General features: G+C 37.6%; 1 protein-coding gene and 1 long non-coding RNA gene across 3 annotated transcripts in view; both read left to right on the top strand.

Moving 5' to 3' along the window:
* Window positions 1-27,661, top strand: part of LOC129721878 (uncharacterized) — a 375,832-nt gene that overhangs the window by 137,443 nt on the left and 210,728 nt on the right. The window lies entirely within an intron of this gene.
* LOC129721883 (uncharacterized) lies at window positions 1,103-17,464 on the top strand. The gene is made up of 3 exons (XR_008727506.1): window positions 1,103-1,947; window positions 16,933-17,065; window positions 17,125-17,464. It is a non-coding gene; the product is annotated as an uncharacterized LOC129721883 (long non-coding RNA).

The raw sequence follows: 27,661 nt of genomic DNA on the forward strand, positions 1-27,661 counted from the left end.
TAGAAATCACAAATCATTCAAACTTTGACTGAATATGATGGTGGTCAGTCTAAAGGCCAAAATGCAGTATTATAAATTTTCTGTATTTACACAATTGTGAGTTTTTTTTGAAAACCGATATATGATTATTTTTTGTTCTAAAACGGAAAACGAGATTGGAATGGTATGATATTGTACCGTTTTCGAGTTATTGAACAAAGCAAAAACAGGAAAAAAAATCCTGACTATAATTTTCATAAAGAGATGTTAATTTCGAAGATGTACAAAAATTCCAAAAAGTTCTTAATAAAGTTTTACTTCATATTGCGACATGTTTACAAAGTTAGAAACAGACATCGATACTACAAATAAAAAAAATCAAAGAACCTGTTCTTTTTTGCAAATTTAAAAGAGCAGTAATTTTTGTAAGCAAGTTTAATTTTTATTTTGATAACATAATAAAGTCTATCTAGAATCAAACAATTGATGTCCAGAAATGACTGTACAACGCGAAGGATTATTTTTGGCGAAACATAATGCTCATACATAACTGCAGAATATATTCAGTTTGAAAATATTTTTTGCAATCTGCAACGGCTTCTTTCGTAGCACCCTGTACCTTCTGTTCACGTAACAAAACGTCAAACTCACGCATTCTCTCACCAGCGAAATTCAGCCATCGCGATAGCAGCACAAGTAGAAACAAAACACAACACACTGGCTGGAAGAAAGGCAAGGGCAAAGTTAGGACAGGAAAGTGTCAGTCAGTGCGAGAGAGAGAGAGAGAGAGAGAGAGAGAGAGAGCAAGAGCCTTCGGGTGCACAGCATCACAGCTTGCTTCTGACGGTTCTCAGCCTCGGAAAATGCGGCAACATTGCATCAGATTTTCTTTCCCCCAAAGGGCGCGTGCGCTTCCAGAGCCTCAATCTAAACATTGGCGGAAAAGAACGTCATCGCCAGCTTTTCAATGCTAAATGAGAGCCTGGTTTGATGCCGAAGCGGAACCCGACGGCGAGCCGAAAGGATTTCCGCTCTCGCACTTCCCGTGCAACGGCAAACTCTCGACCCCCGTCACAACCCGATCCGCTGTTGATACTCGGAAAACTCAGCAGCCAGCCTGGTTGGTTTTATTTTTAAAAAGTCCGGTCGCTTCTATGACATCATTCAGTTGTCCGCAGTGCTCTCACAACATAAGGCCGTAAGCCGAATCCTCCCGGTGTAGAAATCGTTCGCTTTCCGCCCATCAAAAACACCCTCCGTCGTGCAATTAGAAGTGCGTATTTCCGTTAACGGTAGTGTTGATTTGATAGAAAACTTGTTATTGTCAGTGCATAATTGGTAGAAAATTGTGTGCAAATATAACATTATCAGAGTGACATTTGGGATCTTTGAAATTAGTGACTGAAGACGGATCTTTAGAGGCGAAGTGAAAGTTTTCAATACTGCAAATTCGTCCAGCAAAAACAAACGGGAAAGCATCTCGTTCTTACTCTCACCAAACGCTCTTTTGGTCACATTAATATACAGCCGTTTCTCTTTGCTAGAAATCTCCTGACAGTTCTGCTGGCTGAATCCTTTTCCAACGTGCCAACCGAAACTGTGTGAGTGTGAACGAAAATTGGGGATTTCCTTCATTACGTGACGTTGTTGGCTCGGGCCTGTGGATGAGTCATCCTTTGCGCTGATGAACCTATAGCTAGACATAACAATTGTATACAGAGAGTTAAACCTGCAAAAGAGAGGGTGAAAGGCTCCAACTGAAAGAGTGCCGTAACGCTTTCTAGCTAAAGGAAGAAGCTAGTGGAGCTGGCAAGCATCAAAATAGTGAGACATAAATAGACCAACTTTGGTACCAAAATCCGGCAGTTCGTGACCCACAATTACCGACTTGCCACCCATTTGCAGTTCGGATTTTGGTTTAAATGTGCTGATTCCCGATCGACCACCAATCAGGACGATTGAAAACAGGTATGTAGCATTGATTTTTGTCCATTGGAAGAAGGAAAATTCGAGAGGGAAAATCATCACCCATGCTGGCGGTTGCCCTCGAAATTGTTGTGGAAGAGAGTGGCAGCTCTGTCGGTGTATTGGTTCTACATCTGTAGCTCCATCGTCATCAACATCATTGGCCGCAGCTCTTGCCTTGGAGCCGCTCGAAGAAGTGTGAAGGAATGTTCTTGCTCACATATCCACATATACACAGACGTCTGCCACGGTTCGTTCTAGCACGGATCCTCTTATTTTGGCTGACTACTCGCGTAACAGTTTTCACGATTTTGAGAAATGTCAAAAATCCTTCCGGTTAGCTTTGCGAAAACGTTATTTATTTTGGCGAGCGTTGCACTGTTATCTTTACGCTCGTAGTTATGGCCGGATGATCGGTTCGATTTTTCGAGGCTAGACAGTTCTTGCCGTTCTCGGCCTTACCGTCGTCAGTCCATATTAAAATGTACAACAACACAGCGAAAAGTGACACGCAAAGCAAATGGAAATTCTAAGGATTCTTTATTGCCTATATCTGCACTGGTTCTGGAGAGCTTGCGGCCCACATGCAAACGTGTTTGCACCAAGCGGCATCAACCATGGTTGAAGTTGGAGCATTTTGGTTTCGCATATATTTTTTTTAGTCGAAAGGGAGATTTTTAGATTATTTTCAACTGTTTCTCCTTTAATTATAGAACGGAATCAAAAAGTTTAATACATTAACCCTCTAGTGCCCAAATTGATTTCTAAACGGACTTCGATAAAATCACTATAAACCATTATAAACATTTTTTAAGTATTTATTGAAGCTTTTCGGAACTTCGACTGAAGCCCGCCAAATGGCGGCATTGGGCACTAGAGGGTTAAGTTTTCACACTATTCACAATTTTGAATACTACCCCAACAAACATATTTGTTGTTTCACAGTCTCTTAAGTTATTCTTGATCGGATTTCGGTTGCACTAATGATCTTATTCATTTCGAATAAATTTTAAATAGTTTGATAATATTGATTGCAAATATTTATGTAACAACTAGTAACGAAAAATTACTTCGAATGTAAATAACTTACTGAAAACGAGAGCATGAATGACGAACTCGATTTTTAATTAGTTTAATTAGTAAAATAGACAATATACAGAATTCATTTTTTTTAAATAGATAGATTATTTGACACGGCACAGAGTTCAAAATTGGATATTTATTTATTTGTTGATCATTTTGATTTTGATAATTCATATTGAAAATGTATGGGCCCTGTATTAGATAACAGCCATTGGGCCAAGTATTGAATGCTTTTAACTAGGTGATGATAATTAAATACACTTTCATGATACAGTGCTTTTTCGCTTTTATCAACAGTCGTTTTTATCACTACTCACCAAATTCACGCTCGATTTTCTCACGTTTTTTTTCGTTTTTATCACACTTTTTTAAAAAATACTTTAAATCAAGAATAAAGTACTTCCAGTTGTAGACAATGCATTCGAAACATCATTTTCACTTGTGTCTTGTGTCCTTGCATGTAAATAGTTTTATGAACTCTATTTATTTGATCAATTTTCTGAGGCAATCAAGTGTCATATCTGTTGCAAATAATTTGTGTCATAATTTTGAGAAAAATGAACCGTGGAATACGTATTTCATTGACTTTGAAGCAAAAATTACGTTTTATCAGAGCAGTTGAGAAAAAAATCTGCTAACAACTCAAATAGCCCTACAGTTTGGTCCTCATGAAGCGTGAACATAAAAATTATAAAATCTAGCGGTTCCAAAATTTTACATAAACAAGCATTAGACTCTGCTAGCTATGCTTAAGAATGGACAGTACAAGTCTTATGGATATTGCATGTATAATAGCCGGGAGAAAGTCCACAAAAATGCAATGGAGAAAAATATCATAAACTAACCTTTTCTTGTGTATTTATTTCTATCTTAAACCTATATCTCCTTCAACCATGAAAGTGCATCATTTTACTCAAAATATCATAAATTACAAACGAATCCAACACAAAAAATTAAATTTTTATCATTTTGCTAAATTCACGGTTTCGCCAAATTCACGGTAAAATTTTTTTTGACCGTGATAAAATCGAAAAAGCACTGTATATTAAAAATATATTATCAAGCATAACATTAGCAATCACTATCAAAAAAACTAATGCAGAACCATCCGCAAATCCAAAAGCGGGAGAAACTATTCAAAATTGGAATATTGTGAAAATTTACTGAATGAAAACCTCGGAATTCTTCCGAAGATTAATTTGAAAAAAAAATTTTGCTCAAAAAATGTACTTGTCTTGTATTTTCTCCAAAAAAGTCTAATGACCAGAGTTATCTACTTATCTAATATCTACGATTCGTAAATTCAGTCAGTTTCAAACGAAGGGAACGAACCGAGTTAAAAAAATATATAGCAGATACTGACGAAGTTCGCATTAACTCGATTAGTTATTGGTAGCACTCTCTCCGAATTCAATGAAACTTTTGGGGGCTTAGGCCACTTTGCATACTGTTTTCGAAATTTAGCCTATTTAGCCTGAAATCTGAAAATGGCTGAAGTTATCAATAACCTTTTTTTATAAATCAATATATCGATGACTTATTGGAAGTTTGAAAGATTGGAAGATTGAAAAAAAAAATCAAATATATCAGGGTTTGCAATATTCCCGGAAATTGATTTCCCGGGAAACGGGAATTAAAATCTCATTTCCCGGGAATTCCCGGGAACCGGGAGTGGAAAAATAATTTCTTAGCAAAAATGAGATTTCGAAAAAGTTTACTAAATAAAGGTATCAGAAAATCGCGGCCACGACCCTAGTTACATTGGTGTTTTTTTTATTTATTCCTGGTCGCATTGATTTACGCGCTCCAATTATTAAAATTATTTATTTCTGGTAGCATTGGATTACGGGTTTAAATTTTTTTTTATCAAGTTACAGGTTTCAAAAATTTCTATCAATGAACAAAGAACGACACGAAGCAAATATTTGCCTAATTTTTCGTTTACTGAATAAGACAGCTGATATTTTTGACAAATAATTGAAGCAAATAATTATGTAATAAGGCTAGAAAATATTTCCCGTCATTTTAAGCAAATATTTGTTTCATATAATGCTCACGTCAAAGCAGTTATACACTTTGACGACGTAAGTTTCGCGTTTTGATAGGATATTAGGTTTCATTGCACTATTGTATGAAAAACTAAATTAAATCTTGCAAAATTTTCGAGAAACTCGGGAATCCCGGGAAAAGGCAATTCCCGGGAAATCGTTTCCGGGATTGCAAACCCTAAAATATACGCAAAAAGTGATTTTGAATAAACGGTCATTTATTTGAAATAAATTTTCAGATTGCTAATCTTTAAAACTGTGGGATCGTATTATATTAATCAAGAATTTTTTTCTCGGTTTCCAACAACCGAGTTTTCTGCTACAGTGCTTTTACCAACATTTATTTTTATCACTACTCACTCAAATTCTCACTCGGTTTTCTTACGCTTTTATTTCGACTATCACGCTCAGGGCTCTGTATTTCCGAAACAAAACAATGAAACTGATATACTCGCGCAGTCATTTCGATTCGAACAGTTTCATTTTCCCTTGATTCCTTTCGGCTATTATCAACGAATCACTTCTTTCTCTCCTTCACTCTTTCTTTCTTCAGATCATTCCAAATGAAACTAATGACTATTTCAATCGACGGAGAGAGTGACGGAGGGAGAGACTCTTTCCTTTCATTCAGCGTCTCAATTGAATATGAATATATAATATGAATATAATATGAATATATATATATATATATATATATATATATATATATATATATATATATATATATATATATATATATATATATATATATATATATATATATATATATATATATATATATATAATATGAATATAATATATATATATATATATATATATATATATATATATATATATATATATATATATATATATATATATATATATATATATATATATATATATATATATATATATATAAAGGTAATTCCCGGGAAATCGTTTCCGGGATTACAATACTATATGTATATACTGTATGAAAGCCTTCTGTCTCTGTCAGGGTTCATTGCCATTTAATTGAGATTCGTCATGTGAGAGTGATAGTGATAATCTCCGCTTTCAATTGAAAAGCGTTTGTAACAATTCCAAGCCCTTCAGTTGTCAGAATCACAGCAAGAGCTTTCGACTGTGTGTCATGTGACTCAAGTGCTCGAAAATGATACAAAAGCGTTTTCAATTGAAAGCGACGGGTCAAAGCGTCACTATAATCTGATAATTGTCAATTGAAAATGACTTTGTCAGGCTCTGATCACGCTTCTTCGAAAGATATTTAGTTTCAGTTGTAGAAAGTGCATTGGAAACATATGTGCCTAGTGTTCTTATTGCATGTGTATAGTTGTATGAACTCAATTTATTTGCTCTTTTTTTTAATGGGTCAACCAAGTGTCATATCTGTAACAATTCCTGAAACATGAATCGAACAAGCGTATTTTATTGACTTTGGAGCAAAAATTACGTATTGTTCGAGTAGTCGAGAGAGAAGATCTAGTCAAAGCTCAAATTACCGAGAAGTTTGATGCTTATAGAACGTCGATTTGAAAATAATAAAATTTAGTGGCTCCAAAGCTTCACATGGACAAGCATTGCAAGAATAGGCAGAAGAAAATAAAATTAATATTGTATATATACTTGAGAAAGTTCACGAAAATGCTATGGAGAAAAGAATCAAAATATTTTTTTGTTTATTCGTTAGAAACTTGAGCATTGATTTGTGAAAGTGCATTATTTTAATCAAAATATCTTCAATTTACATTATATTCAACAAAAAAACGATTTTTATCATTTAATCGAATTCACAGTTTCGCCAAATTCAAAAAACTTATTGTTAATAAAAATCCGAGGTAATTGTTTTTATTAAAATCACTTTTTGTTTTTGAATCCTTGACGAAAAATACATTACAAAAATACATTATTGACTATTTCAATCGACGGAGAGAGTGACGGAGGGAGAGACTCTTTCCTTTCATTCAGCGTCTCAATTGAATATGAATATATAATATGAATATAATATGAATATATATATATATATATATATATATATATATATATATATATATATATATATATATATATATATATATATATATATATATATATATATATATATATATATATATATATATATATATATATATATATATATATATATATATATATATATATATATATATATATATATATATATAAAGGTAATTCCCGGGAAATCGTTTCCGGGATTACAATACTATATGTATATACTGTATGAAAGCCTTCTGTCTCTGTCAGGGTTCATTGCCATTTAATTGAGATTCGTCATGTGAGAGTGATAGTGATAATCTCCGCTTTCAATTGAAAAGCGTTTGTAACAATTCCAAGCCCTTCAGTTGTCAGAATCACAGCAAGAGCTTTCGACAGTGTGTCATGTGACTCAAGTGCTCGAAAATGATACAAAAGCGTTTTCAATTGAAAGCGACGGGTCAAAGCGTCACTATAATCTGATAATTGTCAATTGAAAATGACTTTGTCAGGCTCTGATCACGCTTCTTCGAAAGATATTTAGTTTCAGTTGTAGAAAGTGCATTGGAAACATATGTGCCTAGTGTTCTTATTGCATGTGTATAGTTGTATGAACTCAATTTATTTGCTCTTTTTTTTAATGGGTCAACCAAGTGTCATATCTGTAACAATTCCTGAAACATGAATCGAACAAGCGTATTTTATTGACTTTGGAGCAAAAATTACGTATTGTTCGAGTAGTCGAGAGAGAAGATCTAGTCAAAGCTCAAATTACCGAGAAGTTTGATGCTTATAGAACGTCGATTTGAAAATAATAAAATTTAGTGGCTCCAAAGCTTCACATGGACAAGCATTGCAAGAATAGGCAGAAGAAAATAAAATTAATATTGTATATATACTTGAGAAAGTTCACGAAAATGCTATGGAGAAAAGAATCAAAATATTTTTTTGTTTATTCGTTAGAAACTTGAGCATTGATTTGTGAAAGTGCATTATTTTAATCAAAATATCTTCAATTTACATTATATTCAACAAAAAAACGATTTTTATCATTTAATCGAATTCACAGTTTCGCCAAATTCAAAAAACTTATTGTTAATAAAAATCCGAGGTAATTGTTTTTATTAAAATCACTTTTTGTTTTTGAATCCTTGACGAAAAATACATTACTATTGGAGCAGAAAATCGATTTCCTGGAATCAGGTGGGATATTGTGTGGGATAATTCAAACCAACATTTTTCACTGTCGGCTGATAAATCAAGTGTTTATAAACTAGCTAACGATATTATCACATACATAAGACATACGTAACACTCAGGAAGAAATCTTCCAAAAAAGTTGGTTCAAAATGAACTACTCGAAAGTACCAACCTCTGTAAAAAAAACCTCTGTTTGAGTTGTTTTTGAAGGCAGTGTACCTGCGCAGCCCTGCATTTGTCTCGTTCCTACTCGAAAAATGCTGCATTGATTTTGTAAATAAATTTTTGACAGTTCCTTATGGGATTTTCTGTGGGGCTCGTTAAGGCCGAAAAAAAGAAAATTCATTTTGTTCATCATTTATCGAGCAGTTTGACAGGGCGAGGTACGGAGTACTATGGGGCAACGTGTACCAGAAAAACACGCCAGTGTTACGTATGTCTTATGTATGTGATATTATTCCGAACAAAGAAAAACTGCTCGAACATAAAATTGGTAATATAACCAGTGCTGACTGTGAAACCTGTGATGCTCCTGATAATAATTTACATAGTATTCGTGAATGTAAAAAATCAGATGAAATTAGAAAAATATTATGCGAAAACAGAAGAATACAGAATTATGTAGTTTAAAAAAAGTTTTGTTTCATTTTATTATTTCAATCAATTATTTACATTGATTTGAAAAAAAAAAGTTCAAAAACTAGCTCTGTTTAAATGTTAGTCTAGATAAATTTACGAAAAGAAAGTATGCAAAGTTGTTTGGTTTAGTAGGGCTTAAACATTCACAAAATTTAATTGAATTCTGAAAGGGTGCTGCCCATCTCATTCGAGCCGGCGCGAAATTCGTCTATTGTGAACACCAAGCTCTATAAACCCATTTTTATTCTATTAGCTTTAAATGTTATTTCCATCTATCACTAGCCGCGTAATGACACTGTACAATACACAAACCGAATTTACAAAATTACAGTTTATACAACAAAACTTAGAGTAGAAAGGTTTCAGAAAATTTGAACCGGTGAAAATCAAAGGGGCATGTTTTTACTGCGACTGACAGATAACTTGACTTTTTTTCTTATACGAATAGTGGATGGAAGAGAAAATTAGAAGTGCATGATAGTGGCTATTTTTCACTAAAAAATATCAGCACTACTGAAAGGCATTAAATATATGAAGCTTTTTTTTATACTTTTCATCAGTCTTTCAATCTCTCTCCGTCCAGAAATGTGCTTTAAACTTACTTAAAAGGCCATACGTCCTAGGATATGACCTGCATAACGTAGTTCCGCCAATTCACTCGGTCAATAGCTACCTGCCTCCATTTTCGCGACCACCCGGTGCTCTGCAGATCGTGCTCCATCTGATCTTCACATCACGCTCTTCGCGCCCCTCGTCTATTTGTTTTTACCGGATTTGAAGCGAACACCTTTTTTGCAGGGTAGCTATCGTCCTTCCAGCTTCAGTCACTTTCTGGATGCTGGGTTCGCCGGAAAGCCCCGCTTGGGGTTCATGCTACGCCTCCAGACTCCGTTCTCCTGCACACTACAAAAGATGGTTCTTAGCACCTGACGTACGAAAATTCCGAGCGCTCAAAAGTCCTCCTCGAGCATGGTTCACATCTCACGCCCGTAGAGAACTACCGGTCTTATTAGCGTTTTGTATAGAATACACTTGGTATGAAGCCCATAGCAGGCACGACTTCTGGTAATACGCTTCCTAATCTCTCGGCTGGTATCGTTGTCAGTTACCAGAGAACCGAGGTGCACAAACTCGTCGACTACCTCGAACATAGTCCCGTCAATTGTTGCCGTCGTATTATGTCGTGTTCGGACTCGCCTGCAAACTTAATCTTCGTTTTAGACGTACTAATCACCAATCCGATCCCACGTTTCAATCGGGTATCCTGGTCTGCCGCCGTCTCAAAAATTCTACCGACAATATCCGCGTCATCCGCAAAGCAAATAAACCTGATCTACTAAAAATTGTGCCCCGCATGTTAAACCCCCCCCCCCCCCCCTTTCATAACAAACTCTAGCGCGACGTTAAACAGGAGAGACTATCAACTTGTCGAACAATATCAGTGATCAAGGGATGCCCGCAAGGAGGAGTCCTCTCGCCCTTGTTATGGTCACTAGTTGTCGACGCACTTCTCACTAAGCTTTCAAAGCTTGGACACGAGGTCATTGGATACGCTGATGACATCGTCCTCATCGTCAGAGGTAAAGATGACGCAACTCTGTCGAGCCGAATGCAAGCGGCTCTGGATGCCACCACGTTATGGTGTCTACAGGAGGGTCTAAACATAAACCCTTTAAAAACAGTCCTAATTCCATTCAGTAGACGAAGGAAGATCTCCATCACTCCTCCAAAACTTAATGGAGTCAGACTGGGCTTCAGCTATGAAGTCAAATACCTCGGAATTATTCTGGATAAGAAACTGAATTGGTTTGCACAACTGGATCATGCCGCTAAGAAAGCGACCTCGGCGATCTGGGCCTGCAGAACTCTGTTTGGTAAGACCTGGGGACTGAAACCAGACTTGGCACTCTAGTCTCACAAGACCATTGCCCGACCAAGAATCACCTATGCTGCCCTTGTGTGGTGGCCCAAGGTGAACGAAAAGACTGCGCAAGCCTAACTCAAAAAAGTTCAAAGACTTGCATGTCTTTCGGTTACCAGCGCTATGCGAACAACTCCAACTCCAGCCATGGAAACAATACTATGCCTACTAGCTCTACATCTTCATGTGAAAAAGGAAGCAGAGCTTGGCGCTCTAAGGTTGCAAAGGAGGATAACTATACTCGAAGGGGACCAAATCGGCCACCTTCGCATACTTAGGGAGTTCAAACTAACTCCGCTATTAACTACAGTCTCCGACTGGATGGACATTAGGACCAACATGGATATTCCGTATAGAGTGATGGAAACAAACCGCTCTATGTGGAACAATGGAGGGCCTAACCTTCCACCTGGCATCGTCAGTTTTTATACGGATGGCTCGAAAATGGGATCCCTAACGGGATCCGGTATATACGGACCCGGTATCAGGGAAACATTTTCCCTGGGCAAATGGCCCACCGTTTTTCAAGCAGAGGTATATGCCATATATATCTGCGCAAAAATATGTCTGAAACGCAACTAAAGACATGCGAAAATCGGTATATTCTCGGACAGTCAAGCAGCACTACTAGCACTCAAGTCCGTCAAATGCGTTCCCAAACTTGTTTGGGAATGCATTGAAACTCTACGGGAACTCACCCGGCAGAACTCAGTTTTTCTGTTTTGAGTGCATGGACATTGCGGAGTCGAGGGTAATGAACAAGCTGACTACCTAGCAAGACAGGGATCAGCTCAGCGGTTTATTGGCCCCGAGCCGTTTCTGGGTACGTCCAATTCCGCTATCAAAAGCGAACTACTAACTTGGGAAAGGCTAGAAATAACATCCCAATGGCATCAGGTACAGGGTTGTAGACAAGCTAAAAAGTTAATCTATCCGAACCCCGGAACCGCCAGAAAGTTACTTAGTCTAAATCGTAATGAACTACGGATAATCACGGGACTTCTTACCGGACACTGTCCCGCTTTTTTTCATTTAAAGAAAATCGGTGTAGTGTTGAACGACACCTGCCGATTCTGCAAATCTGAACCAGAGAGTTCAGAGCATTTGCTTTGCTCTTGCGGAGCTCTTGCTTCCTCTAGGTACAACTTCTTAGGAAGTTACCTTTTAACTCCATATCAAGTATGGAGGTCTAATCCCAAGCAGGTCATTAGTTTCATCAACTATGTTGTACCTAATTGGGGTACAGGTTTACAACAAAACAGTTCTACTCCATCAATGAGTACGAGCAATTCGTAACCTGTGCACAGCAATCGGGGCCAGCCACAAAAGACAATCAGTAAGACTGTCGCAGTGGCATTTCAGTACCCAGTGCCCTTCAGGCATACATTAATAAAAAAAAATCCGTCAAAAATCCTCCATCCTTATCCTTTTCTGAGGGTTGGGCCTACGCAGATCTCCAGAGGAAGCTATGGTGGAGACTATGCTGGAAGAAGGTGCTACGTATGGCCTAGCCATGCTCTTGAAGGTGGCCAAGTCGATTAGTCTGAAGCCATTGTCATTCGTCAGTTGGTGTGCACTGAATCGTCCAATCACCGGTCTTTACTCCTCCTAGCCAACCTGAGCGCAGTAATTCCCGATGAAGATCTTGAAATCATGTTCTGGACAGTGGTCGTATTCATTCTCCAAATGCGGGTAAATTTGTCTTTGTCGTCATCGGTGCTTCCGAAGTGTGAGTTATACACGTTAATAATACTAATGTTGGAGAAATCCTCAACCTGCACTTTTTAGGACTGATCGGCCTATCCCGCCCATCACTGCATCTCGCCCATCACTACAAAGCTGTTTTCAGCTCATGTATGCTCAGCAACTCTGGTAGATGGTATGACCATCCCTGTACATACTCACCATCGTCCCTTTCCAGCATACCTCTTGCAGCGATATGAAGTTGAACTTGCGGGTCTTCAATTCCTTGGAAAGCACGCGGGTTGTTCTAGAAAGTTGAGATATCGGCAGTTCCATGTTCCAAATATTCAATTATTACTACGTTTTCGTTGCCTAGGTGCTAGCCGATTGTTCCGGTCCGTGATTAACGGTATTGCGTTCGTTGCTGTTGTTTTTTTTTTAAATGGGGTTGGCATGCAAGGCCAGCGCAGGAGGACCATCGTAGTAACATTGTTTAAAGTCCCGGGCACTACCAGAACTTGGGATGGACACTGCGTTACTTAGAACGCTTCCATTGGTGTTGATCCCAAGAAACTTTCTTTCGAGGAAAAAAGCTCCACCCTCTGCCAGTTCAACCGGTGTTGGTTATTCGATCTTTTCACTAGTTACTAGCACATCAGTTGGTACCGCGAGAAGGTAGGGTTTCGGTAGCTGGAAGACTGAGGTTCACTACTGTAAACCCATTTTTCAATTAATTTCATTTTGAGTTGATAATTATTTATTTATTTTCTTATTATTTATTTATTTATTTGGCATTCCGTCATGACATAGCCAGATAAACACAGTTTCTCCAATTCACTCGGTTATTGGCTGCTGCTCTCCAATCCCTGGGACACCTTGTACTCTCCGCCAGATCTCGCTCCACCTGGTCTACCCATCTTGCTAGCTGCGCCCCTGGTCGTCTTCTTCCATATCGCACTTATTTACTATTTATTTATTTATTTATTTACTGTTTATTTATTTATATTTATTTCGAAACAGCGCAGAGCTATGGTTCTACATTTCGATACATAGATTTTGCAGTCAACTGTTAGTGTACAGTTTTTCCCACATAGGCTATTTATTACTTACTGCGACTAGAAACATTGAATAGTTTTGACATTGTCCAGGTGTCCTTCCAGGTGTATTCCGCACTTCTGATTTGAACGTTTCTGGTTGCGTTTAAAAATATTTCTGATGCTTCATGTTTCATTTTTACTTCTAGCTTCTAACATATGTGAGCTGTGTCCCCGTTTATGCTGAAAATTCCATAATTTCCAGTTGTTACCTGTTTTTTATTCACGACCTTAAGAGTTGTTATTTCATTCATGCAATCCTGATTCATTGCTCTTTTATCTAATCATATTTCTTCAAGCGTTTAAATAGATCCTAGGCATTATTGTTAATTGAAAAACGGAAGTAAATACAACCAACGAATACGATACCGCAATAGGTTCTATACAAAGTTCACTCAATATCTGTAAAATATCAGATAACCGATTTCTCAACAGCTGCACTATGTATTATAGGTTTTATTGAAAACCTTATTTTCGACCAAAAGAGAGTTAAATATTTCCACAAAACCTTGTGATGTCACTTTTCACATGAATATCTGTTCTTATTTGAAAAAAAAAAAAAAAAAAAATACTAAAATCATTGACAAAACAAATTGTATAGGAATTGGCGACGACCAGCGAGCTGTTTGTTTATGCGATTTATCTTGACGTTTTTCGCAGCACAGGCTGGTTTAAGGTGAAACTTCGAGCTCAAATTTGGCCCAAATTTTGCAAGATAATTTCGTGAAAATAATTGAAATTACGTGTGTGAAATTTTGATCGATTGTGTGCACCGCTGACGCATACATAGAGTAGCAATTCGAGCCATATTTATTAAGAGAAAGCTGAGATTTTTATGTTAAAAATCGTCAAGCGGAATGAAACCTAACCTCAAAATTGTATGGAAAAAAATCACCATCCAGTTTCATTTTAAAATGATCGCTGTGCTAAGAAAAATTTAAATTAAATAGAAGTTGATGAAAAAATTATCGATTTCGTAACAATCGTCCATCGTTCGATTTTACTCTCCCGGCCGGTTCCAGTTATTCTTCCCCGGTGAGATTTCACATTTTCCTCTAGTTGACTATTTGTTAATGGCAGCTAAAACTATGTCTATAAATTTTTAAATGATTTTTTTCTTCATTTTTTCCTGATTCTCAACTCCCAATATATCCTATCCTTGAGCAATCTTGTTTTCTGGTGTTTGTTATTAATTTATAACTTCAAACCTCGGACTGCTTGCGCACTGTAAAATTTAATTTTACTTATATTTTGATCGATTTCTATGAATTTTTGTACCAAAACCAACTTCAAAGTTTGGAAGTTTTCATTGAAAGATGTGCGATCTGTCTTTAGGCATGGTGAAATTTTTGTTACTGAAATATTTTTAGAAAATATTCACCCCGGAAAACCTTTCAGTTTTTCTATTCAAATCCTTCACCCAAGTTGTTGAGCTGTGCACTGGAATATGACTGCAGCCCTGTTCTGTCACCACTTGGAAAGGGCTTTTCCGGAGCTTCTGATAACGCGGCGTCTGAATGGTTGTATAACAGCCTCCACCCAGAAATCAGCCAGTAAAATACGTCAGTCGAGCACATTGTATTCCTGCTGCTGATTACAACGACGCTGCTGATGATAATGATGATGATGGTAAATATCGATTCATTATTGCTCGCTCAATTATGCTCCGATACTAAACTTCTCTTTGGCTTAGTCGTACACCTACATACACAACCGAAGGGGTGTCATTAGGTGCAATTATGACTCATAGAGGACACGGTTGATAGCGGTGATGCATTTAGGGAAACTTGGCGTGGAAAGGGCTCGTAACAAGTGTGACTGATGGTTGGAGTCTTCTGCCAGGCGGCATGTCGATGCACTCGGCTTCTTTCCGCGGCGCGGCACGTTGTTGGAAAAATTCAATGATCCACATATGTATGGATGCGAATGCAACGACGAAAAGCACGAACTCGTTTCCACATAACACACAGCGACATGATGATTGAGCATTGCAGCAGTACTGAAAACAGAGGAAAATTGATTGCGCTTAGTATTGTGTAGGATGTTTGTTGTTTCGCTTAGTGGTGTTCAATTGATCAGAACAATAATATCTTAGTTCATATAGTATATTTTTAGTCTACAGTTACTCAAACCCAAAACTCATACGAACGTTTTAGGGTTGATAAAATTTTATTATGTGTATTATTGAGGAGAAAACACTCGCTGAAAGTGCCACGAGTTTTCAATATCCCAATCAGACGGTCAGATCATTTGCGACCGTAATGATGTGGTGATGGGAGAATTCATTACATTACCAGCCAGGGTGACACCAGCCCAGTGGCCGTAAAACGTCGCTCGGGGTTGGTTTGCGGCTATTGTCATCGTATGACCATTTAGGTTTTATTTTACTTCCAATTAGCATTAAGTAAGAAAAGGATTCACCTCTGCAAGCGGCGGTGTCATCGTCATCATCACCGGCTGTGATGTTGCTTTGTCGCTCTTGTTCACTCACGTGAACTCGTATGAGGATGGTGATGAGGTAAGCCAGTAGATGCCGAGCTAACGTGATTATCTTCATTAGAGCGGTTGTATCGTTTGAGTAGCAGGTATGAAAACCTACGCTCACGAGCCAGGATGCGGATATGTTGGCTGTCGTAAAGTTCTTTTGCCAGTTGTACTGCTGAAAGGATTAGAAAGAAAATGTGCACCTTTAGCAAGGCTATCATGGACCTTCCTGAATCTGAGGTCATCGTTGAAAACAACAACCACGCTTTTAGCCGTATATTGAAACCGACGTCGGCAAGGTGGGACTGGGTGGGAGGTCGATGAGGATTTATTTACTCTGATATCGCCAATGATGATGGCTGTTTTGGAAATTTAACTCGCTCGTATAGAGGAAGAAGGTGGTTGAATGAAATTGGATATTTTTGTTTTTCGACGAATGAACGCGAGGAATACCCTGTAGGGTGCTTGTAAAAGTATCAGGAGGGTGGTAGATCGATTCCTTTAATTTAATTCAACTTGTATAGGTTCTTTGTTTATGAAAATATTAGCGACAGTAGGTCAAAGATTGGCAGTGGAAATTTTTCAAAATAAAACAACTAAAATCTCTCGTTCGGAGAATTGTTTGGCATGAACACAATCAGTTGGCATGTCTTCATAAAGGAAAAATTAAAGTTTTTTTCAATTTCAAGCAGAATCGTTGTGAAAATGCTGAAGTTTGATATCATGTGATATCATGTGTAATATGTGTAATATCCGTGTAAGTTTAGCTTAAGCTGCCACTGACCCAGCTGGAACTATAAACTGTCAGCCACATTATTGATTCAAATAGTTGATTGATGTGTGCGCATTGGTGTCATTTCAGGAAACTGGAGTTTTTTATCTCTCTGACAGTGTCGAAAAAAAAAAATCGTAAACGAAGACAACCGTCGAGACATGAAATCTTCAAAGCTATCAAAAAACCCAGACGAATTCTCGAAAGGATTTGCGCTTGCACGGTAGTATGCATTCTGTAAGCAACTCTATGAATTATTAACAAAATTCTTTCTATACCAAGATACGGGTGTACCTGCAATAAAAAGAAGGAAGCACATAAGGAAAGATAGAGATAACTTTTTTCCTTGTTACTTGTATAAGGGTGAAATTTGTATGCAAATGTACACCGTTGTCGGGAAAATAGACGCTACACGCTTGTTCTACTTATAATGAAACAAATATCCGTGTAGGAATATGTTTATAACAGCAATTCAAAAGCAAGTTATTCTGTTCTGCGCTAATCTAGTTCTAGCGGTAAATGATTTTACTCGAAGCAAGGTAGCTAAATTTCAGACAATGTAAAACGTTCCTGATAAATGTAGATTTGGCTCTTTCCGTCAGCTCTCTGGCCAACATTGGAAAACTCAGCGCTATCGTATCAGGTAGGAGCTTTAGCTTGTAATATTTAATTATTACTTCAACATTGAATTAAAGTTGGAACGGGCACCCAATTTATACATATAAAAAAAGAAAAAGTGAAAAAAAGAACAGAGGTAGGAACTGCCTTTTTCTATCTGGATAGCACCGGTAGCAGAGTGGAAAATCCCTTGAGAAAACATGCCCCAGCATAATCCACCCCGAACAGCTCCAGTCGCCTTCCTGTCGTTTTCCCCCACCCCACAGCACTCTCTCAGTCGATTTTATTCTAATTTGGCATCCAGTTACCAGCGTTTGGCTGGAAAACTGTTTGCGGATGTAGTAGGTAGACGTACAAACGCAACAAAAGATAAGAGTCTTATGGTTAAAAAGTGCTTTACCAAAGACGTGCCAAGTCTTCTAGGTCGGTGTAATGGAGTGGAAATTTTACTGTGGTCTAATAAGCGCAAAATCGGAATGTGGCTCTGCCAACCGAAAACAGTCGTGATGTGAAGGCTGGTATGTTGTTGGCCTTCTACTGGTCAATATTTTTATTCGAGTCATTGAATTGCGCTCCAATATTTCATCGAAATTTGATTTACTTTCAAACTTTACCAATGCTAAATATCAAATTACAAATGAATCATGAAATGTGAGGTCGAACCTACGACTAGCCAGGCTTGATATAGCTAATAATTTGTTTGAATTGAAATAATGACTCGAACCATTAAAGCATGGTTCTTTGTTTTTTTTTCGGACATAAACATTGTAGGGTTTGTGGTAAGCAAAAAAAGTATTTATTGCAACTATTTGAATCAAAAATAAAAACCGTTTTCTATTGTAGTGCTGTGGTAATATGTATCCTCATTTTCCAAGTGTTTCATTATCTACGCATCCATTTAAGGCTGCGTTCGTTATGTTTCATTTCACGTCGCGAAGGGCAAAGACAGGACAAAGTGCTCGTCATTTGTTTTGATTACGTAACGATACATTATGCAAATTTATTATGCTTACACTGGACCACGGTTTACTACTGGCGTTGTCCTACGTGTCAATTGACCCTTCTATTTTCCCCCATGTTTTCCATTCTATTTTTATTTTGATTCCCGACTCTCACACTTGTTCCATCCCACAGCTACTACTCTACTGTTCCACCTGCCAGTGGGCAGTGGAAAGTATCCGCCCGGCTGGTTGTATACTTGAGGATTAATTTTTCATGCTCCAATTTGCTTGTTTGCGCTCGAATGTCACACACTAAATTGCGGTGGCGAGAACAAACGAGGGGTAATAGGCTGTCACTCGGTTAAAGCATCAATCGATACTAGGTGACCGTACTGACATTACCTGCCACGTGTTGAGCCAGTTAAGTACGAGTTCATTAAAAGATAAATAATCGTTGTTGTTCAGTTTAAAGTTTAAACATTGCCATTTTCATTTCCTACGAAACAAGCAAATCAACTTATCAAAAGGAAAATAATATAAGGTTAAAAGTTTCAACAGAATTTTGTTTAATTTTACTTTATCTCTTATTTTCTCAATATAGTTAGAGAACAACAAAGAACTTCTATGTTTTGAAACAGCTTGAAAACTCTTCCAAGTTTCAGCTAACATCAAATTATGAAAATTTTAGTTCAAACGGCTGCTCATCAAGCAAATGTTGATTGACTGTTGGCATCTAATATCGCAGTTTTTAGCAGGGTTTGGGGTGATAAAAATTGCCTCCCCTTGCCTGTGCTGAATATTGCGTTGCGAACACAATTGGCGAGGGAAATCCGATCGTTGTGTGACGGAGCAAAAAAACCCAAGCACCCTTTACTTGTCAAGATGCTAATTAAATACGATATTTACAAATTGTTGCTGACCTGCTGGCCGCAAGCGTGCTTCGGTTTGCCCTTTTCAAGTTGTCGACCTGGCTGACATCGACTGAACGAGAGGAACGTTTTTAGCAAAGTGTATTTGTTTGCTTTCCATCGGAAACTTTGTCTTGCCGGGTATTGTTTATGGATTTCACCATACTGGATGGTAGGTACTCTGGGGAGGAATTGCAACTTTTTCATTAGAATGACAAAGTACATTAGAGGCAGGCAGGTCAACGCGATAGAGTTAGTAGGTGGAAACTCAATTTCATGGATTGAGTTGAATGATGACTTTGCTGGTTCGGAATTGCAAATTTGGTGTCGCACACTCAATTGGTGTTGGACCGAAGACATTCGTGCTACACAAAAGTGACAATTTAGTTTCGGCTACTTTTAAACTAATAATATTTTCATAATTTGCAAAGCTTTTGATTGCTAGAAAAAGCTGGATGCATGAAGTAATGGTTAAAGACTGTTTCACTCAGAACTTGGCTGCACAACATAAGTGTTTCTTCGCAAAAAAATAATGTGTAGAAACGTTTTAGGTATCATTGTTTTCTGGTGAGCTTGTGACCAAAAATTTTTTCTTAGAAGAGATTTTTCATCGAAATATATGAACTAGGAAATTTCTAATTACTCATAAGTTCTTTGTTTCCTAATTTGTCATCACCAATTTCTGAAAAGTAACATCAAAAGTTGTTATCTTCGTTTTTGAATGTGTAAAAATATTGTTAGTTTCTTTTAAATATTCTAATTTTTTTATTTAAGAATTTTTTTTTAAATGAATATTTTCTCCAAACTATCATTTTACTATCTACAATATTGCCAAAGACACCATTCCACAACGTATTATATTTTTCTCTTTCAAGAAAGCCTTTGTTACCTCCAATCATGAACTAATTTAATTTTATTAGCATCTCTCTTTAAACCCAAAAAACAGTGTAAACTGTCAGCTGCAACAAAAAATGATAGGTTAAAGGTATGTGACGTAACATGAATTATGTTTATAAATAAAACAATTTTTCGGCAAAATTTCGAAGTTTATTTTTTGTTCGTAACCTTCTTATTAAATTTTCTCCTACGGTAGAGATTTTTGCCAACGCCAATACCAGTTTAAAAACCTTGAGCGACCACGGAGCACTAGTCACCAACAGCAAAAACAACAAAAATATCATCCGGAATACTGATGATGGGAACCTGCGGGACGTAACGTTTGCTTTTTCGGTTAATGATAAAAAAACTAAGTCAAATAATTGGTCGGCATGCGACCAGACCGCACCAAGCGCCAAAAACTTTATTTCGAGTAATCGGCGATCAAAGTTTAACCACCCCGTATGTTTGCTGCAAACTGCTGCAAAGAAATTTTGTTATAATACCATTATAAACTGTTCAAATGATTTCATTGTATCATAAAAGATAGATTATCAAATTTAACATCCACTGGTGTTAGAAACTCAATTTTTAAAAAAATGGCGCATGGTTCGGTCTGGTCGCACGCCGACCAATTGAGTTTGATAAGCTTCCCATGGAAGGTTATTTGCAAACAAAAATATTAACAATAAAATTCGCCATGGCGAACGAAAATGTGCGGGTAGGCATGTTTTTGATTTCTTTCTTCGTTTCATTCATCAATTCCTCATTTTCTCGAAATTCTCGAAAGGACGCAGCTAGGGCGTTGGACGGGTTTGCCGACTTAAGAACCACATCGGTATACGGCTGCTCCATCTCCTCCAACGATCGCTTCGAGGAGTGAACTGACGCCAGATCCGACCAGAACAATGCGTCTTCGCCTCTATGGTATTTCTTAATGAATGACGCAACTTCCGTCAGGCACTTCGTACTACAAATTATTTTCTGAAGCTTTGACATCCCCTGCTGTGGCTGGTTTTCAGCCACAGCAGCACCTTCTCGGGAAAATGAACATCACCGTGAAGCTCACTTCCTCCATGGGGGAAGTAAAATACGAAGTGCCCTGCCAGTCGTTGCCATCCAGAGTGGGATGAGTCTCGACGTCCATCACCACCGCCACGTTGTGATTCGTAATATCGTTTTACTTACCTAACTTTTGCGGTCACAAACCGATTATCGATCCGGTTCCGAATCCAGAATACATATATCCAGTGTGCCGAACAGTTGACATTGTTGCATGACACCGTATTGAAAAGTACTGTTGCCTCTCTCGCAGACTGCGACAGCAGCGTTCAACTGTACGCTTCTCTATTTGAGAGAATCGTGTGACTAGAAGCCAACACGGATGGGTTACGACTCTCTTCTGTGCCGATCTCCGGCCGCTTCGATATCTCGAGTGTTGCATTGTGCGAATGACAATAATTGGCAATCATGCGACAGTTTAGCACAGTAATAAGATGAAAAATAAATAATGTCTATATAGGGAATCCGCTCCATTATCGTCAGGTTTGACCTATTATCGTCCGGGGGGTTAATGAAGTCATAGAAAACTAATATTTTACAGAGAGGTAAACTCTGCATTATGAAGAACCATCGTGCAAGAAATTAACGATCTTGGTCATTATTTACCCACCTGACAATAATAGGTAAAACCTGACGGTAATAGAGCCGATACCCTATGAACTGCCGAAAAATATCATCAATCGTGTACTCCAGAAGATTTGCATCCCAACTTCTAATCTTTTTTCTCCGAAAAGAGTTCGCTGTAGCGAAAGTTTCATGCAAATTTCAAGCATATTTAAAAAAATCAGGACGACAAAAGCATGAATCTTACAAATTCAATTAACGTTCTCGGACCCAAATAAAATTAATGCTAAGTAAATTGATTTCACCTCAATTCGTAATAAATGCAATAAATTGCACAGACAGCTACAGTCAATAACACACGAGCCAGATATCTATAGTGTCTAAACAATGACAACAATATAAAGAGCAGTGAGCGAGAGAACTGTTGTTCATACTGCATTCGTGACAAAAAGCAAGAGATACAGCAGATCGTATGAAACTTCGGTAGCGGCTACTGTTGCGTAGTGTTACATTCCACAGCGATAATCACAAAAATCTTGCTGCTGTCATGTGAATACTGTAGCGTACCAGTACATTTCCTCACCCTGAATATATCACTTGGTCTTGGGCTGTCAAACACCATTTTCTAGTTTGCAGCCAAGGATTGATCGCAAGATTGATTCTACGCTCAAAAACATCAAGAGCTCGCCGATATTGCATCGCCCCTTTCAGTGACCATGCTTTATGGAGATAGAAGGCTACCGGAAGGATCAGTGTTTAGAGAGTGCTAATTTTGTACGAAGCTCCTCGCATCGTTCCTGGAAAAGCAGCCCTCCACCTCCTGTGAAACCTCAGCTGGTTACGCAATCCGTAGAAGGCTCTGTTGGCGGTCTATCTAACGGCTAACCTCATTATCGCATGTCACCAATAATGTACCCAGGTAAATAAATTCGTCGACTACTTCAAATGATTCCCAATTTATCACTACCGCTGCATCGAAATCCGACGGGCAACCACGCTCTCTACCAGCCACCATGTACTTTGTTTTAGCAGAGTTTATGACAAGCCCAATCATCGCAGCTTCATTCTTGAGAGCTCCAAAGGCCTGCTCCACCGCCCTACGATGATGTCGATACCGTCCGCAAAACCTAGGAGCATGTGAGGCTTTGTCACGATGGTGTTGCTTCTTTGAGGCCAGCCCTCCGTGTAGCACCTTCCAATTACGATGCTAAATAATAATTTTGACAACCTGCCTCAACCCATCTAACGTATTCTCCATTACTCTTTCCTCTTAACTGAGTCATACGCTGCCCTGAAGTCTATGAACAGATGGTTAGTCTACAAGTTGAATTCTCGAAATTTATCGAGAATTTGTCGCAAGGTAAACATCTGGTCCTTGGTGGAGCGTCTTTCTCGAAAACCACATTGGTATTCGCCAACATAGGTTTTCTCCAACGGCCTCAGTCGATGGAACAGGATGCGGGAGAAGTTTTTTTTACAAGGCATTGGGAAGAGTTATGCCCCGATAGTTACTGCAACTCAGGCTTTTTTTCACTGATTAGGCATGTGAGACCCTCCAACCAATTCGATAGCATATCTTCATCAGTCCACACTTTTAGCATGATCCGATGAATGGCTCGATACATATCTTCGATCTCGACTTCGAAAAGCTCGGCGATAATGCGGTTCTTCTCAGCTGCCTTGCAGTTCTTAAGTTCTTTAACTGCTTTCTTCATCTAATCCATGGTTGGTGGATCCACAGCTTGTCCATCATTCTTAATTTCAACGCCTCTGTCTTCCTCGCCGTTCAACAGCACACTTAAATGTTGTTTTCAGCATCTGGTCACTTTTGATTGCTACTTCGAACATCGATACTGATCAACGATGTCCGATTTCGCTGAAACTTTTCACAGTTGTTCCTTCTTGATAGAGCAGTCATTTTATAATATCAGTTCTTCATGCAGACTCGCGACTGCTGCTTCCAAAGGGCCTATTCAAAATGGTGACTGATAGATAAAAATTTCTATATCAGAAAAACGACTTGTTTGATAAAATAGTGTCTTCAGCAAAGTTGTAGGTAATAGAATTGCAGTTCTAGGAAAAATATATACACTGTGAAATTTTTTTTTCTGTGCCAAATTTTCCAAATTGTCACAAAATATTCAATATCTTCAAAAAGTTTCTTTTTTAAAAATATTTTTACACATTAAAGATGACAATATGTACTACTATCTGATTTTGGTGATAGTGAAATGAAAAACAAAACAGGTATGAATTTTCGAGTATTTTGACATTTTTACTCGGAACTTTTTTTTAGTGATTTTTTCTAGCTACACAAAACAATGTTGAAAATTTATCACAAAGAGCATTATTCCAATCCAACGCGCTGTTTCTATAGTGGCCCTGTTGAAATTGAATATACGTAACTCACCGGCCAAACTTCACCAAACTTTGACAGATAGTAGTACGTACTATTATCTTCAATGTGTAAAAAAATAGATTTTTAAAAGAAATAGTTTTTGAGATATTTAATATATTATGACAATTTGGAAAAAAATTTCCCCAGTGTACATATTTTTTCTAGAACTGCAATTTTATTACCTACAACTTTGCTGAACTGCCGTAATCACGCAGACTGACGTTTGCGGCAGCTCGTAAAAATTTTCAGTACGAAGCTTTTTCTGGAAGCGTTTGTATAAAAAGCGTTAGGACGAATTTTAACATTCAAGTCTGTACATAATGCTCTAATATGGTCACAAAACACAAACACTTACGTCAATCTGCGAGATTACGGCAGTGAAGACACTATTTCAATCATACAATTCGTTTTTCTAATATAAAATTTTTTATCTATCAGCCACCATTTTGAATAGGCCCATTTGAAGCAGCAGTCGCGAGTCTACATGAAGAACTGATGTCATAAAATGATTTCTTCATCAAGAAGGAACAACTGTGAAAAGTTTTAGCGAAATCGGTAATGACATGCAAAAAAAAATTTCCTTTTCCTATTTTCCATGGTATGTCTCTGATATAATAACCGGATACATAAAAAAAAGAAGATTACTTAAAACCAGGAAAAATTTAACTTCATTTATAAGAAATAATTTGAGCTGTGCTCTTAATATTTTTGTGTGATAAATTTTGTGTGCAAAATTTTGTCAGCAGCACGTTGAAGTTATCATATTTAAAATCAAAATATACCTACTCGTTAGCTGAAAAATGCGTTTTTATTTTTTAAATGCAAAAAAAATCTGGCAACACTGCCGCTTGAAATTCATTTTTTTTAATTCCTAGGCTAATTTTCTCCAAGAGTAATGTATTTATTTATATTCAAAATTTATATTTTCGTAACCATAATTAAAAGAAAACAATGGCTCTTGACAACAAATTGTTATTTTAATTGAAAAAAGTGATGATCTCATGAAACGAGAGGTGGTCTAATCGAATCCAAAGTTAGAATTTTTGCATTGTGACCTTATATGAACAATTCTGTATAGTTCGAGTGAAATTTGGAACATGAGGTGTGCACACTAGAGATGGAATAACCCATATCTGTTCTGTGGTTGCACCTTTTTTCTAATCTTGCTTTTTCCATATTCCTCCTCAGCTCGGTTTTGAACTTCAGAGCCATATTTTGACATGGAAAGAAGAACACAGAGGTTATTTCTAGTCGCATCAGAAAACATCTTCCTGTAGCATTTTATAGTGGTTTCAACGAATTTGATATTATTCTTATTTCAAAAATTGACATTCAGTTTGGTGGCTAGCAATCTCGAACCCGAGAATTTATTCCATTCTTCTTATTCACACAACAGTCGTCAAACATTAGGCGATAGGTATACCGGGGATACTGGCGTAAACTGGACAGGTAGACTGGACAAGTTTTTCAAATCTTTCTCATGTATTATATGTTCATACAAAATATGCGTCATATTTTTTGTTCACGCAACATTTATTTGACACGGCACAATACAAATTAATGTTTTACGGAGCGAATTAAGAGATGCGTCATTGTTATTCAGTTCTCGAGCATGAGCATGAGCATGAGCATGATTGACCGCTCGCGGTTGCTACTCCGTTATTGCCAGATCAGCTGTATTTAGACATAGAACCAAGGGATAATGCTTGGGACTAACATTCATCAACATTCAACTCAATGTGTAAAAACTGGTGACCTTAATCTTTCTATTAGGCCAGCGGTTCTCAACTTTTTTTTGTCCGCGTACCAACTAGCGATATTTTTATATCGATTGTACCCCCTGGCTTGGAATGTTTTCGTAGAGTGAGAGAGGGTAGAGATAGATTATGTTATGGCAGTCTAGTCAGGTTTCAAATTGAACTATGGTTTGTTTGATTGCTACTACAGTCATGTTTCAAGAGCAAGATTGAATAACACATGAAGTATTATAAATAAAAATGGCTTAGTCCGCCATTACTGAATTTTCTTTCGCGTACCCCCTGAAGGCTTTAGAGTACCCCCAGGGGTACGCGTACCCCAGGTTGAGAACCGCTGTATTAGACAATACCAGCGCCGGCTGCATCCGAATGCAGGTCAATGAAGGAGTGTGTATGGGAATATGTTGACGTGATACTCGCTATATAGGAAGCCGAGAACACCTCTGCACTTCCACGAGAAAGCACTGGGATGTTGGGGAAAACGGTTGGGTTTGTTGCAGAGATTGTTTTGGTAAACGATACGCTGAGTTCAAGTTCGTAATAACAAATATCGCGCCTACAAGTTTATTGTATCCTCCGCGAACGCGCATGCGAGAATACCGGACCTTTGACTAAATTAAAGCAGACTAAAATATTTCAACATCTCCTTACGAAGTCATTATGCAACTACCGAAACGTATCTCCCGTTGATTTATCTCAGCCTACTACACAGTGCTACAAAAGCTAAGGAAGTTGTATTCACGTTAATGTCTCACCACTCCTGTCACTTCCTCGTAAAGTGAACTTTCTTATACCGAAAATTATATCGCGTATCTAGCTGTAGAGAATACGACCTCGTGGAAGGTATCGACGCGAAGTCTCTAGATAATCGCTCACCCGGATATCCGGCTTTATGCTTAATAGATCGACTAACGAGGTTCGTCCATTCTTAAAAAGTGATTTTTTGATTTGAGACCGATTCAAAGCAAAAAGACTATTGGGGCTATTGGGGCCGCGAACGTGTGTGTTGCATATCTTGGTGAAATGCAGAATACTATATTACACGATGTGGACGATTTAAACCAAAATATCATACGGTTGGAGCCACTCATAAATGTTAAATCACACACACACACACAAATTTCGATAGATATATCATTTATGGAACCGAGTTAAATCAATAGCAATAAGAATTGAGTTGGGCCACGCCAGAGTTTGTGTAATTTTCGAAAGTGTGTTAAATTCTACGATTTTAAACCGGTTTAAAGCAACAGCAAAGATACTGATGGGGTTACACATACGTGAGCGTGCTTTGTATCGTAAAATATACAATTTCTATATATCACTTGGACGAGTCTGTTAATATGATGAGTAACTTAAGACACCTATTACGTATAAAAATTGGCAGTGTTCCATGCATTCAAAGCTCAAAAATCAATAAAAGAAATGCAATTATGCAAATTTAACAAAGTACCATATAAACATAGTTTATTTACAGAAAGCCAAACCAAACAAAATCCGAATAGTTGACATGAACTAGTGTCATGTTTTCTTACAAATTTCAACAATTGCAATTACTTACAATTAAAAATATTCAACAATATTTGTCCAAAAGCTAGAGAAATCATGAATTGCAAAAAAAGTAATGAATATATATATATATTATATTATTCCCGCGCGCGACAAACAAATGTTTGATTATATAGTTGTTGACAG

This window comes from Wyeomyia smithii, chromosome 2 (genome assembly GCF_029784165.1).
Source record: "Wyeomyia smithii strain HCP4-BCI-WySm-NY-G18 chromosome 2, ASM2978416v1, whole genome shotgun sequence".
NCBI lineage: Eukaryota > Metazoa > Arthropoda > Insecta > Diptera > Culicidae > Wyeomyia > Wyeomyia smithii.